This window comes from Phalacrocorax aristotelis, chromosome 4, assembly GCF_949628215.1.
Source record: "Phalacrocorax aristotelis chromosome 4, bGulAri2.1, whole genome shotgun sequence".
Taxonomy (NCBI): domain Eukaryota; kingdom Metazoa; phylum Chordata; class Aves; order Suliformes; family Phalacrocoracidae; genus Phalacrocorax; species Phalacrocorax aristotelis.
Genome location: NC_134279.1, coordinates 49,860,640 through 49,876,266, shown reverse-complemented (window position 1 = coordinate 49,876,266; position 15,627 = coordinate 49,860,640).

The window sequence follows — 15,627 nt, the reverse complement described above, 5'->3', positions numbered from 1 at the left end:
GTTGAATCAAAAAGGGCATCGCCAGCAGAGATAAAGAAGTCATTATCCCACTCTACTCGGCACTTGCCAGGCCACACCTAGAGTACTGTGTACATTTCTCGTCCCCGCTTTACAAAGAAGATGTGGACAAGCTGGAAGGGTTCCAGAGAAGGGCCACGAAGATGATCAAAGGACTGGGAAGCCTGCCATATGAGGATAGGCTGGGAGAGCTGGGTTTGTTCAGCCTTGAGAAAAGGAGGCTTCGAGGAGATCTCAACACCATGTACCAGCACTTAAGGAGTAGCTACAAAGAAGATGGAGACTCCCTTTTCACACAGAGTCCCATGGAGAGGACAAGGGGGAATGGACACAGGTTGCCCTTGGGGAGATTCTGATTGGACACGAGAGGGAAATTTTTCACAGTGAGAACAGTCAACCATTGGAATAATCTCCCCAGTAGAAGTGGTTGACTCGGCCATGCTGGACACTTTCAAGAGTCATCTGGACAGGGTCTAGATTGTGCTTTTCCTAGAAAGGTTGGATTAGATGACCCCTGAGGTCCCTCCCAGCCTGAGATTCTGTGATTCTTTGATTCTGTGATTCCCCTTATCAGTTTGGCTTTGTTTGCTTAAATTTTTGCTCTCTTGGGCAGGGACGATAGACGTAGTGGTGCTACAAAATGGTGCAACATGGGCTGACTGTGCTTTAGAATCAGAAGGAGTTTGAGCAAAGTCCTGAAAGGACCATCTGAGTGATAGCACTTAAGGGCTCAGTTGTCAGCTCGCGGCCTGATGTACCTGCAGAGCCACAGCAGTTGCACAGAAGAGAGCTGTGCTGTGTTGTAAGAACATGCTGTCCTGGGCTGGGCTGGCAGAGAAGAGGGGAGTGCTTTTGTACTGTTCTCTGCCATCTGATGTTGGTATGCTCTGTGTACTTCGTGCAGTGGTGCAGCTCTGTACATGGCGTCACTACTTTGATAATAAATGCATGTAGTTATTAGTCTTTCTCTGTTATGAATATGTTTCACTTTTTTTTCTGTGTGACGGGAAAGAAAGCAGATGTGCTTGAGACACTCTATAAACTTGACAAGACAGTTAAAAAAAGGAAAACACAAACAAAATAGGAGACCAGATGAAAGAATGCACCAGAGGGGAATAAGGATTTTCAGAGCTTAACATCTTCTGGTTTCAGATCAAGCTACTGCTTGTCACCATGTTCTTTCCTGCACTATTAAACACTCAAGAGGAACATCACATTTTCAGTCTATTCCACAGAGGTTTAAGTCATGCAGCATTTGAAATCAGGTGGTCAAACTCAGTGCCTTGGTGTAGAAAACATCCCAGAGCTCCAGTCATTTGTTCTACTAAGGCAGTTTCAAATTAAATACATTTGAACGAAATCTGCTGCAACTTTGTGAAATGTCAGCACATAGAGAGCTGACAGCTATAGGGTTATCATCTGGGGAGCACTCACTGATCACTTTCCCTTGCTTTGATGCTAAGGAAATTGGTCTGTCTCACAAAATGGATTTGTTACTTGAGTTATTTAGACTAAATCCAACTAACTAATGTTAGTTGACTTACTGTAATGTTACAGAGCTGGTCTAAGTAGGAGTATCCATGAAGGAGAAGGAAGCATAAAGACCATGTCCAGATGCTTTTTGTTAAGTGATTTACATATATGTGGGAAAAGAGAAGGAAAAGATAAAATTAAATGTTGATGTTGTCTTGACTGATCTGCAACCTTAGCAGAGGAACTCATGTTTTGTGTTCCCAAGTAATGTTTTGGGAAGAGATTATATTGAAGGCAGGAGTAGCTTCGGTCTTCATGCTGGTGATTGTACAATATGAAAACTATATATTGTGCTGTCATCCTACAGAGCTGATATGTGAAAAACACATGTCTTGCAGAGCCACAGGAGCCCCATTGCAAGCAAGCCTAGCATGAGCTGATACAAATTCAGAGAAAGATAACTCAGCCTGGCTCTGCCTCAACATGATTATTTTGGTTTTGCCTATTTCTCTCCTATTTTATATCACATATAGCTGTCCACTATAATTTAATTTGAGAAGAGCACATTTTTTTTCCTTCTGTTTTATTTGAAAGATTTAGGAAGTTAGAGATTAGATTTTTTGAGACTGCACTTAATCAAAGGTCTCTCACTTGTCTGAAGGAAAGAGATGTTTCTTTTTCCTTTTCTAGTTTTTGCAGATTATCTGAGTCAATTAGATGTCATGCTGGCATGATCCAATGCACACAGGGTGACTATGGAGTAAGGTGAAACACATGCTGAAATTTCAGCAGGAAAATCACAATAGTACTGAACTACATTATTTCCACCTGCAATATCCCTCTGTATCGGGAAAAGAAGTGAATGGTTTTGCTTCACTTTCTGGTTACCCCTGAGATACAGGTAGACCAGAAAAGGAAGATGAAGAACTTAACAAACTGTGTACACTCCAGTGTCTGGTAAAACCCATGAGGTTTAATTGTCAAGTAGCTGAACAGCATGCCATGCCTTGTCCTTGTGATCCTGACTGACCTGGTTGCGGACCTGTCTGGACCATGCTGCAGCTTCCTTGAGGGTTCTTTCTAGAGCCTTGGTGACATGCAGGTGAGGAGGGGGGAGGTTGGTGGGCTCCCGGGGCCAGGTAGAAGAAACTGAAATGCACTTTAGATGTAGATAATTTAGACCTAGGGTGTGTTGGTATGAAAGCACAAGTCCAAATAAATGCAACAGTACAGTGTGTTGACACAGAGATATTTGGTGTGTCAGATATAGGAGAAAAAAATATCTCCTGAGTAAGTTAGTAGGCATGCCAGATTCCAGTAACTACATGTTTCCTGAGACAGCATTTCTAAACCAATATGTGCATCATTCCCATTTAAAGCATATGAATATGCTTTAATTCTTATATCCATTGGATTCAGCTTCAGATGACACAGTTTTACCAGGTGTTTCACTTGTGTGTGTGCTTGTCTGCCCTTGGCACTACTCTCAGACAGATGGCCTGTGGAACTGACTTACCAGGCTTACTGGAGGCTACACCTCTCGGCTTCTTGCTATAGAGCCAGTTATGCTACATTTTTCATCACCATCCTTGCAGTAGAACCAGGGCAATTTACAGTTCCCGGGAAGCTACCATAAATTTTTTTTCACTAGTCAAAGCACTAACTGTGATGGACATCAAATATTTATCCCACAGTGGTCTCTAAGTTACCTCTTGCTTTTTAAAAAAAAAATAAATCTTGGTCTTTAGTGACAGATCTCTGCTGTGATTCTCTTCAGTGATTATATTGTTAGTCTTCCAGCACGAGGCAGCAGAGAGGAACATGCATTTAATTATGTGACTGCCAGTCAATATCACATTCATTTTGAATTTTGAAACTGAGGGTGGGAATTACATGGTTTTTGAAATGGTTAATAAATTTTCCTTTTATATATATTCTAAGTTTTGCAGATCTAGTCTTGAAGTAAAATGCCAAATAGTCCTTACAATTGTTAATGAATAACTAGTGGTTGTACATACGTGTTTTATTTTGAATAAGTGAACATTTTTTCTTTTGCAATTGTTACAGAGTACCCATTCTGCTTCAAAGGTTATTTTAAAAAGCCAATGTACAGTGGTGAAAAAAACCCAACTTGATTCAAAGTGCTAAGAAAATGTTCCATATGATCGTTAACCAAAAGTCTCTGTGTGTGAAACAGTAGCAAAAAATGTTTGTGGGGTTTTTTTCTCATGATATAACTGATTAAATTTTTTCAGTATTACACCTGGTTATCTTGGTGTCATTTGAACAATATTAATTAAACAATGCACATGAGCTTGACAGTGGTTAAGATTCAGTGGTAGAGCCCATTGTCTATGCTACTAACTAACAATGACTTACTGTTTCTTTGCATTGTCCACCACTCTGCATTCATCTGCTTGTCTTATATTTGCTGTGCAAATTCTTGTTCAGTGAGTCTATGTCATAACTCACATTAATATTAAGGAACATCTCTGTAAAAATTTCAATGCCTGACAAAAGTGAGTTGGATAGTAACAGAACACAAACAGTCTATCACTCAGAGAATGTTATTCAAATATCACATTCTGAGTGAAAAGCTCTTTATTTTCAGTCTTGCTGAAGCTAAAGAGGAGTTAGTATGGTAAAAAACATAAACTGCAGTCAAACACCAGAATACCATACTGCTCGGCATTATACTGGCGCATGATAAATACTGTTCCAGCCCTGAGGATTTTATAGCTAACTAACATGATCTCTTCCCTACAGCACTGCACAAGAAGAATCTATCTGCAGAAGTCTTTCTACAATAGAGAGAGCTTGTTAACCTAAAGACGGCACTTTTCCTGAATGAAAAGATTTATAGTTTATAACCCCCTTAGTGCTCTTACTGGCACAAAGAATATAGTCCTTCAAAATGCAAATGAAAAACAAGGTAAAATGCAGAAACTTTTATTTTATTTTTGCTATCTTCTTTCATTTTATTTTGTAACTCTTTTTGTCCTGTTCTTTTGTGTCTCAGTTTAGCGGTCAGAATGTGCTATAGGTACATAGACACCAAGGAGGAAGCTGCTTTATTCTTTCAATTGTAAAGTTATTTAATTTTTGTTATCATAAAAAGACATGAGTTTAAAACTTCAGTACTAAACTCCCTCTCAAAACCAATACCATGGTTATGCTTCGCATCTGTATTTTTTTTTTAGCTATTTGAGTTTATACGCGCGAAGCGGATAACATATTCTGACTTTGAAGTGGATACATGGACCAGAGCTGGCTAGCTCATTTCCCAGAACATGGAGGAGAGGGAGTTAACACTTAGGAATGGGTTTTCTAGAAGCCAAGGTACCAGTTTCGATACCAAGAAAAGGGGCATAGGGGATGCCTGAGGGATGGACTTCACCTCACCTCCATAGCATCATAGGGGAGTGGCTTGTCCCAACATGAAAACCAAACTGTGAAGTTTCCATCTAGATCTGTTGAAAACCTACAAAATATTATATTTTTGGCATGTAATATCACCCCCCACACACCCATCAGATTACATAGCCAAATAAATAATTCCTGATGATTTTTCAGTCACCACTCAAATCTTCTTTAGGATCTAGGTGAGCTCCACATTTTAAAATATTTCACTGCTGAGAGACCATAGCAGAAAAATACATCACTTGTTACAGGAAGCAGTGGAGAAATGTGCCTCCATTGCCCTCACTGACCAGAATATCCATCCAAGATCCAGTTTTGTTAGGCCTCTTTAGGGTAAAGAAATCATACCTGCCTGTTTCACCATAACATTATAACAAAGATTTCAAATTTAATCCTTTATGAGAGTCTGAGATGGAGTAGGAATATGTAATCCAATAGGGAAGATATTTCACCGGTAAATCCTCCCACACTGCTTGTATATTTCAGCCAACTTCTTTATTCATTTTATGTAATTGATTCTAGGAACATGGACCAAAATCTAGATTTTTTCCTTCTAGGATGTTTTCTCATAACAAAGTAAGAAAATCTTTTCTTATTTGTTTTATTCTTGCTCCCTGAAGCTGTGTAGAAAACTGCAGCAGGATTTGCCTTTCTCTTTTCATAGCTTGGGAAGCCAGAGAAATGAGCTTAATTATGTTGCTGAGGAAAGCATTGAAGTCAGCAACCCGACTTTTTGGATGTTAACAGCAGATATTTGCCTTTTACGTATGAGATATCACACAGCCCTCCCTCTCCAGTTATGATTTAACAGAATAAAATAAGGCAAATACCAGGGCAGTGTAGCAGGAAATGCAGTAAATTATGTTGATCTTTGAATTCTAGTTTTATCTAAGCACTATACCACCCTTTAAAGAGGAGCAGTGTGTCACATCACCATATCTTAAACACTGAACGGCACTAAATCAACATATTTTAAGGGGAAAAAGTGGCATTCTGAAGGCAATTAGGATTTTGAAAAAGCAGCTTGTTCCTCTGAAAGAGAGAAGTTGTTGTAAGGTAAAAAAAATAGATATCTACTTATCTGCATGGACAGAAAGCTGATGGCCAGCCCATTCCCCCAGATATGTGGATCTAGCCCTCTGGGGCTTGCTAGGCAAAAAGCTGAAGGTTTTGGGTAAACAAGCACAATGTTTTAGCAGTGTGCTTGGAGTGAGAAGCCAAGGGAAACAGAGCCAAGACATCTGTCTCTTGGTGACTGAGCTAGACAGAATGGCACTCCCTGTACAACCAGAAGGGTTGGCACAGTTTACACGGTACCAGGGTAAGCCAGCCGCTCTCTAAAAAAACCTTTGTAAAACAATAGTTTTCAGAATTCCCTTTAGCTTTAAACTAACACATGAAACAGGAAATACTTGTTAAAACCTAAGGCACAACTTCTGTGTAGCAGAGAGTTACCAGTCACTCTGGAAAAGTTATTTTATTGTTCACTCCATTATCTCCATTTATACTTGATGCAAAACCAGTTACTCACAGAGGTCGTATTGGATCATAGAAATCAGTCTTGTGTCTAGCCTGGCAATATTACTGTTTGTCTCTAAAGAAATCAGCACAAACTTTTGTGTCCTTCTGGGAAAAAAATAAAGATAGAAATTATAGTAGTATTTCTGTAAAAATTATATTTTTTTCACACTCACTGTGGTCTTCAACTCACCAATAAAGCATTTTTTCAGAAAGGCAACAAATAAGTGAAAGTAGTTTAAAAGTACAGAAATACCTACTGTAGCAGGAAAAATAACACTGAATTAATTTTCTTATTTTACATGATTTTCCAGTGAATGTTTTCTAAGTAATTAAAGAGCAAACATAACTTATGAACATTGATGATCAACATTTCAACATCATCAGAATTTCTTTATACATGTGGTTTTCGCTAGGGGGGTTCCAGACATACAAGTTTTATTTGCTACTGGATGCTATTCTCCCCCTTAAAAGTTTCTTAGAGAACAATATTAGACAGTTGACCAGCTATGAAATGTACCACAAAGAGGCCCTAAACTGTTAAAACTATGGGGTTTTTTTTCCATAAATTGATAAATGCTTTACATTTGAGAATAATTACACAGGTACTTGTATAGAACAAAAAAAAGAAACTACTCTCAACAAATGCTTAAATGAGTAATTTAAACACACTTGAATTTGACTAATCTGAGAAAGACATAAAACTTTTCAGATTCTGCAGCCTGTTAAATGTCAGCACATCTCTTCGAGTCTACTTGATAGATAGCTATGGTTATTATTATCATGATACACAAAGCGAGATTAAACCTGGAAAATCAGAAACATTTCACAACAGATTAATTATGTCTGTATATCCTAACCAGATTTGAGTTGAAATTTTCCTGGATGTCAGTAGAGCCAAGAACATTAAAAGCCAGCTGAGTGAAAATAAGTTTAAAAAAAGGTGAGTGGGAATCAAAAGCTTGTTTGGTCTCAAATATCTAATTGTTTCAAAGCAGGTGTATGTAGCAAATTCATCAATAATGCTGGAAGAAGGTTGGGGGGTGGAAAAAACAAAGCAAATTAATTAGGTCAAAAGTAAGGTAACCTGTAAGCTCATAATTCTAAAAAATAATCACCAGCAAAGGCAAAGAAAAGAGCTCAAAAAGGCTAAAAGACGAATAACACAGTGCATCTTATGACTGTCAAATAGAAAACAGGGTGACAGTGAATTTAATTTGAAGAAAAAAATCACTGTAGTTAAATTTTGCTGTCCTATTATGGCATATGCTCTTTAACTATGCGGCAAGTTCAGAGAAGAACTGATGGCATGTGTATATGACAGAGATGTTGACTGATGAGACAAGATTACAAAAGTAAATATGTGCATCTATAAGAGGTGATGATTAGAGAAGAGAAGGTAAAAGAACAAATATCACCTGAAGGGTATAAAGAGAAAAAAAGGAAAGCCTTATTTACATTATAACATAAGAATAGCATTAAATGGAGTAATAATAAAATGTGACCTGACAGTTAAGAACCCTTTTTTCAAAATAACAACACTTAAATGGAATAAAATCATCTCTTTCCTGAACTCAAATCCTGTTAATCATTTTTATAGTCCAGACATAAAAACTTGTCTCCCTTAAAACCATTGGCATAGAGCATATTGGCTTGACTGGGATCAAGCATTTACCCCAATTTTTCACTGACAGCGGCGTGCTCTAGAGGTAGATCTTAGTTGCTGTAACTAGAATCTGTGCTGCAGATACTAGTAATTGCTGTGTCTGTAAAAGCTGCTATATAAAATTCTGGTTTTAGCCAAGATAAGCCTAGTGATGTCAATGGAATGACTCTGAATGTACATTCGTGAAAATTAGACTAAAACTTAGTCCTTAGTTTCTTCTTCTCTTGTGTCCGCTCCAGAAAATTTCATGAGGCCAAATAGTGCCTTATAACTGAGAAAACCATTAAATCCCAAAGGTTCCTGGAACGGTAAGTTCACAATCAACATTTTTATGGGAGGCATCCAGCATATGGATAACAGCATGGGGCTTCCTGCAACAGCTTTGAGCGAGACTCATTATGCTGGGTTAACGCTTGCTTGCTAACAAGTATACACGTCCCATGGAAGACATTTCCTGCCCTGGCACATCACAGATTGCTTATGACTGTAATTAGTGGAAAACAATGTTCACGACCTGGTTATTGTTCTCTTTCATATTTACACTTTGATCATATTTCATCCTACCTACTCTTGCTGTGGGACACTTTGTCTAGAGAATGCTCATCTCCTCCAGTATTCTGCTGTTTCGTTATTAATATGAATCTAAAAGTCTCACTATGGATTTATGTGAACAGGGTGGTGGAAGCAAAAAACAGAAACAGAACAAGATCAGTGTTATTACAAATCACTGAAGGCACCATGCAGGCTCCGGTGTGAAGAAATCAAGAGAAAGATTTTTATTGCAAGGCCATAAGCTCTGCAATGCCAAGCAACATTGTGACTTTGCCATGCTGCTTGCCAGATGCTTTAAGTGAACCTAAAACACCCTCTCAGGGTGAGTCTATGCTCTAGACAGTAAATTAATTCATTTGGAGTAGTACGCTTTTGTGAGTAGTACCTGAGTCTATCTGCTTTTCAATTTATTTAATTTAGATTCGTTCAGAGTTATATCCACTGCACTGCTGAATAGACTTGTCTTAAACAGAAAACTTGTTTTGTATTTTTCCATGTCAGTAGAAACCTCGGTTATTTGCTGCCCAACATTCAGTGAATAAAAGGCAGACAAAAGAAAACATGCAGTAGTTTGAAGAAAGGTGTCTTGCTATCTTTTGCAACAGATTGAAACTATGAGATGTTAACAGCCCACAAGCCATGATGTGCAATAGCCTGCAGGAATGGCGAAGGTATCCTGTGTTGCACTCATCTCAGGGCTAGGCAATATTTAATTCTGTCAATATCATTACATTCCTCTGTTACGAGAAATGAGAAGTTGCTTTTTTAAAAAAGGCTTACTGTTAGCGAACACATTTATTTGTTGAGCATTGCAAGATTATTTTTATACCCTGAACTGTAAAAGAGTATGTTCACTATTCTATCTCCTTGACTGGTGAAATGGATATTTTTTAAGTAGAGGAGATGGCAGAAAATGCACAGAAATAAAAGACTGGGTCTTTTGCAAAGCATGGAGCTGACTAATATTTACCCAAGGCTGAATGGTAGTTCTGCTCCTTTGCATTACTGTCATGGCAGTAGTGCAAAGAGGAATAATTCCCATATTATTTAACTCTGGGGCTATAATTAGAAATGTGTCACCTACACGGGTAAGATAAAGGAACTTCCTGATGCTTCTTCTGCGTGTATCAAAACAGGTTTTGATAATACACAAAAAAATGAAACAAATAAATTATTTTCTTCAAGTCTCTTTTCTAGATTTTAAAAAAGGGACTAAGCCAAAACAAAGAAAACCTAGTTTAGGTCTGTAAAAGAAAATGTGTGATTGGTTAATCAGCTGTTATAAATGAATCACCAAAAGTGACCCAGAAAGGCTGAGATCTCATCTCTTTCTTGTTTGTTTCAGATTAGACACTAATTAAACACTTTGTTATTATTTATGTGACAGTATTCCCTGCAAAACACTTCTTCCATACCTTGTTACGTTGGTTACCCACTGCAACAGTTAGACCTGTGGAGTAAAACTTCTACAGTTTCTTTAAGTCTTCTTTTTCCACAACCCAAATTGAAGACAGCCAAGCAGATCCCTGATTCCTTTTGTTTCTCATAGCTTTTTAACTTTGGTAATGATAATAAACACTAAATATAGTGTCTTACATCATGAAAAAGCCTAGCGGTTTTTGAGATGTTTTGCCTTTAAGAAAAACAAAAGCAATCAAACAAGTACAACTGACTTTACTGTGTGTAAGTGTTTTAGAAATTGGAATTACTTTATATTTTAAGGGTTAGAACATTAAGATGAAAACTATGTCCGGTCTCTGTCTTTGCTAGACCATTTTTTTTTGACCTTGGACAGGTTGCTTGGTCTTTAAGTATGTTAATTACTAATATCTAAAACAAGGATTACAGCGTTTCTTTTCTTGCACCCTTTGATTGCTTTACCTATTTAGACCACAGTAGTCTGGGGCTGAGGAATGCCACTTGCTATTTACAAAGTGCTTCACTAATGGTGCATTAGTCACTTTTGAATATTTTTAGTTTTTGCTTGCTAGTTCTCCAAATGCCAGGCTGCTTTCCACAGAAACCTTGCCATCCATTATGACTGCAAAGCACAGATTGCTTTCTGCAAACTAATTCCTACAAATGCTATCTGCCTTTGTTTAGGACAACTTCAAAGCCAGCCAGAGCTCCCCTTACAAATGACTTTTATTGTCTACTTGGTGCAGTCACCACAAGGACAAATGAAATTCATGGATGGATGTCCCAAACCTATACCCAAGGCAGCCAAATACCTTTTGAAGTATGCTTAAAAAAACACTGGGGACATCTGAGCTTTATCCAGGGACAACTCAGTATGGAAGGGTAGCTATTTCAGTGCTGGTCATGCCATGGGAAAAGTTCCCATGCCACAGTGCAAATACTGCCATAGGATCTTCCAGTTAAGTTTCTGGTTTTCAAAACCAAGCCTCTGCCTAAAGCTGCAGAAGAACTCTGTATTAGCTCTATTTTGTTCTTTAACAGAAAAAAATCTTGATATTTTATGTAGAAGTGGCTTTTGTAGGCAAAGATCTCATGCCTCAAATAATGATAAAATATTTCTACTGAGCACAGAAAACATAGCTTTTAAAATAATTAGCAACTGCTTTGAACAAAATTAGATTACATCAGACGAATTTCATTTAGCTTATTTAGATATTCATGATGGCATGAAATGCTCAGTTTCTGTTTGAAAATATGTTCCTCTCTTCCCTGTTAGCATCTTTGAATGCATAATTGAAGGTACAATACGCATGCTTGGATTTTGAACAGAGGATCACAGTGCCCATACTATTAAAGTACATACTGGGAAATGTTCACATATCCTAGAAAAAACCCAGAGAATTCAATACTTGTGCTAAGAACACGTCCTATTTTTGGACATTTTAATAACCCTGCAGAACATTGCTGCTCTTGGATAGCTGAGTAGGTTTTCAAAAAGTTCCTCAAGGTGAGCCACAGAATGACAATACTGGTGATTCACAGGGGAAATAGAGTTGATTTACAAATATACCCCAAGTTTTAACATTAAGATATGTCTTCTTTATAGATAGGTTTTCAGCAAAGATGAAGCATTGTGTCAATTTGTCTTCCTTTTAAATATTTCATTAAAACAAAACGGTGAAGAATACCTGTCATGTTATTTGGGTTCTTTGTGTTTTGCTTTTTTTTTTTTTTAATTGAAACAAAGCTAATTTCCTTTTGGTTACAACCTGCTCATTAATATATATTTCTAAAGATAATAATTAATAACTACCAGTGGAAAAACAGCTTTAGGATTTGTCTGAAGTATTTTTAATGGTAACTGTCAAGTGTTAAGAATCAAGTAAAAACCAAAAGGTAACTGTTTTCAAAATACATATTTTTAATGGAAATTTGCCAGTGTAATAGCGTAGCACTCTAACCCTGAAGTCTTAAAATTGAATATAACATGCAAATGTTGAGGTCTTCTGGCTCTTAATATCTAAAATTTCCTGGGGTAGTTTGTGTCGTTTTTATTAGCTCTCGGTATAAGGTCATATTTGGCTGCCTAGCACTGTCACAAGTGAGATGCCTGAGAACTGTGGCACCAGCTTTTCCTTTTCTTATATCCTGGCCCTTTTATAGCAGTTTTGGCTTAGAGCCAGAAGGAAAACTGGGTCTCTTTACAGGCAATCAGTGACTGTTCTTCCATGAGGGCAATTCTGAGGAGCAGAATATCATGTTATCTCATGCAAATATGTACAGGTCTGTCAAGACTCCAAAACTACATCCATAGTGTCACTGGTATATTTTAATATAACCGTTTACTTAGGCAAAATAACACTAACTAATGTTTCTCGTTGCCAACGCGTTACTAGGCATTGTACAAAAATTATCTATTAATCCTTATAATACCCCTTTGAAAATAGTTAAGTCTGACTACAGAGCACTGGCTCACTGTGCAAAGTCCAATTACCTGAATGTCCTGCTTCATATGGTAAATTTTAATCCTTTGATTTGGATTACCCTGATCATTAAGGAAATGCATTTTATTAATGCAACTTTTTCACTCAAGAATTAGGCCGACTGGAATGTAACTTTCATGTAGGTTACTTCTCTGTATACACAGTATGTCCTCTTCTGTCTATATTTTTCCATTTTTGGATCAGACTATACTGTTTTAGAGATGTTCTTTACATGGTTGATTGAAAGTGATATGTGTTAAAATGAAAGAGTGAATATCTGAGAATTTTAGGCAATTTCTGAAAAGGTGAGTTATAGAATACAAAATGGAAAGCTGATATGAAAGAGTCTGACCTCCTCTGAAAATTTCAATTTATCACTAAAGGGCACCATATATGGATGCTGTGCTAATCATTTTTATAGCTGGTGATTGTTTCTAGTCTGTATTTGTAACATCTGCTGAGTGTTAAGCCTCAATCCAGGGAATTTAATTCAATATAAGTTATTGTCAATTAACACGTATTTATAATTACTTATTCACATATTAGGGGAAAAAAGATTAGGCAGACAATTAAAAAAAACACATGAGGAAACACCTTTCGTCCCCTCTTCCATGTCTCAGCTTCGTTTGCTCACCACGTTACTCTCCATCCTTCCCAGTTCCCTCAGTGAGGTGATGGGCAGCATAGGAGGTTGGGCTCTGTGTGCAATGGCTTCTTTCTTCCATTCCTTACTTCTTACTCATTTTCCTCCATTGATCTTTGCTTCTTACTTCTCCCCTGCTCCAGCATAGGTCCTCCAAGGGCTCCAGTCCCCCAGCTGCAGTGCAAATTTTTTCCATGACTTTTGTCTCCACTGTTTCCCCACAACATCTTCCACGTGTCTTCTTTGTACCTCCTCATGTGTGTCTACCGCCCTTTCTGAAAAATGTTTGAGCAGAATTTGGGCAGAGTAGAGTTTTGGTATGCGATAGGTCATTCCATCCATGTCAGAGCTGGCTGAACATGGCACAGGAGAGGACACAGCTTCCTCCCGCACAGGGCACCCAGCAGCTGACTGATGCCCAAACCCTGCCAGTTATGCTTAATACATTTCACCCCTTGCTTCTGCAAAACACTGTATGAATGTATATCCATTATAAAGTCTACTTTTAATATTATCACAGCCTTAGCATGCATAAATTACAAACTCTGCTCTTCCATCTGGACAATAGGGTTGGCATTGTAAGACCACGTGCATATGTTCACTAAAACTCCATCTTTACCCCCTGCAGAGAAGGTTGTTGACGTTAACATTATCCAAAAAAAGATTGTGTGTCATGTATCTGTTACAAACTTCACCCCTTGCCCCTGCAAACCACAAAACTGAAAAGCTTACAACAGTCTGAACATACATCCATTACAATTTTCACTCCATGTCTCTACAGGCGAGGTTATTGGTTTTAACATCATAATAATCTGACCTCATATTAAAAATTTCAGGCCTGTTCCCAGCCCAACATACAGCCAAAAGCATTACAGCAATTTGAATATTCATCTGTTAAAAGTTAAATCTTTTCACTGCATGGGGTTATCATCTCCTTTGCTGGAGCAGCAGAATTGGGCCATGGTTTATCAAGTCCCTCCATCAGCAGACTCCAAAGTCCTCTTGCCTTGCACAGGGCTCCAAATTCTCTAGAGAAAAGTTCTCCTGAGCCATCAGCTATAACCCAGTGGCTCCAGTTTCCCAGAATCTCCATAGCTATTGCATGGGCATCTCCTTTGGGCAGTGGCTGTAGGCAGCCTGCATTTCATTATTTTTTAATTTCACACAGAGTAAAGGATCACTGCATGATGCTTTGTATACAAAATTAAATTTCACAGGTTTCATACCACACTCTCTCTGAAAACACTGTGTGGCAGAAATATTTTAGGTCCAGATACATTTCTCTTTCCTACCACAAACGGAGAAAAGAGGAAAGGGAAGGAATTAGTTAAAAGACAAACAGCTTGAGAATCAAATTTCAGCTTCAAATCCCAGGCTCCAGTTAAAGAGAAGCATATTAATGGTGCATTACCACCTTTAATTAAATTTGTTTTAATACTAAACTGACATTAAAGAGGGAGAGAGAGAGAGAGTTGTCAGTTTTACCTTATCAGTGACTTTAACTATAAAGCATACAGTAGCACTCAGCCATTAAACACTACGGTTTGGGATGAGAATTACTAATGCCTTAATTAAAAAGAACATGTATAGGGTAGAAAACAAAATGGCTAGGTGATAGCAAAAGAAAACACTCTCACCTTCACTCAGATGTGGATGATCTAGCAACTACAAAACGACAAAGAAAAAGTCTTGAAACAAATGTGCGTTTTGCAAAGTTGCCTTTGGTCTGTGTACTGTAATATGCCTTTACAAAGCTGTAGCATCTAAGTGGGCTAGAAATATACTTATTTATATTTACTGTCAGGAGAATGCATAGTCTGGTCATGAAAGAGAAAATGGATGATGCTGGAAACTTCCGTTTCAATGTTTATTAGGTGCTTTCATGGAAACTGATTACTGAGGAGGATGCTCAGAAGATGCTGACAAAACAAACAAACAAAAATTATCAGTGTTGATGCTTCCAGAGTAAGAAAAAGGCATCTCTGTCACCAAAAAGTCATATGAAATATCATTAACTTAGCAGCTTCAGAAACCAGTTTGAAGATTACTTAGCAGTGCTAAGTGAAAGGCTGGAAAACCACCTTTTTGGTGAATATGAGAAATGAGTCATCCCATGCAGTCACCTCAGCTGTGCAGCTGAAAGGCACGGCAAATATTGGAGAGTACAAGATCTCACTGAGAATGGAGCTGCTGGCTGTGCTTGCTCCACCTGTATCACATGCTATGGCATTTTCTTGAACAAGAACTCCTGAGCTATATCTCACCCTGACAGGATTCTGCTTTATACACAGTTCAGAAATAAATTTAGCTCCCTTTGAACTCCTGTCTTTGAAATCATATTTAGGAACTTCCTTTTGACAAGACAGGTAGCTTGTTATGCTGGGATAAGAGAGGGAGTTTGCATATCAAGAACAATTTCCATCCACTTTAATAAA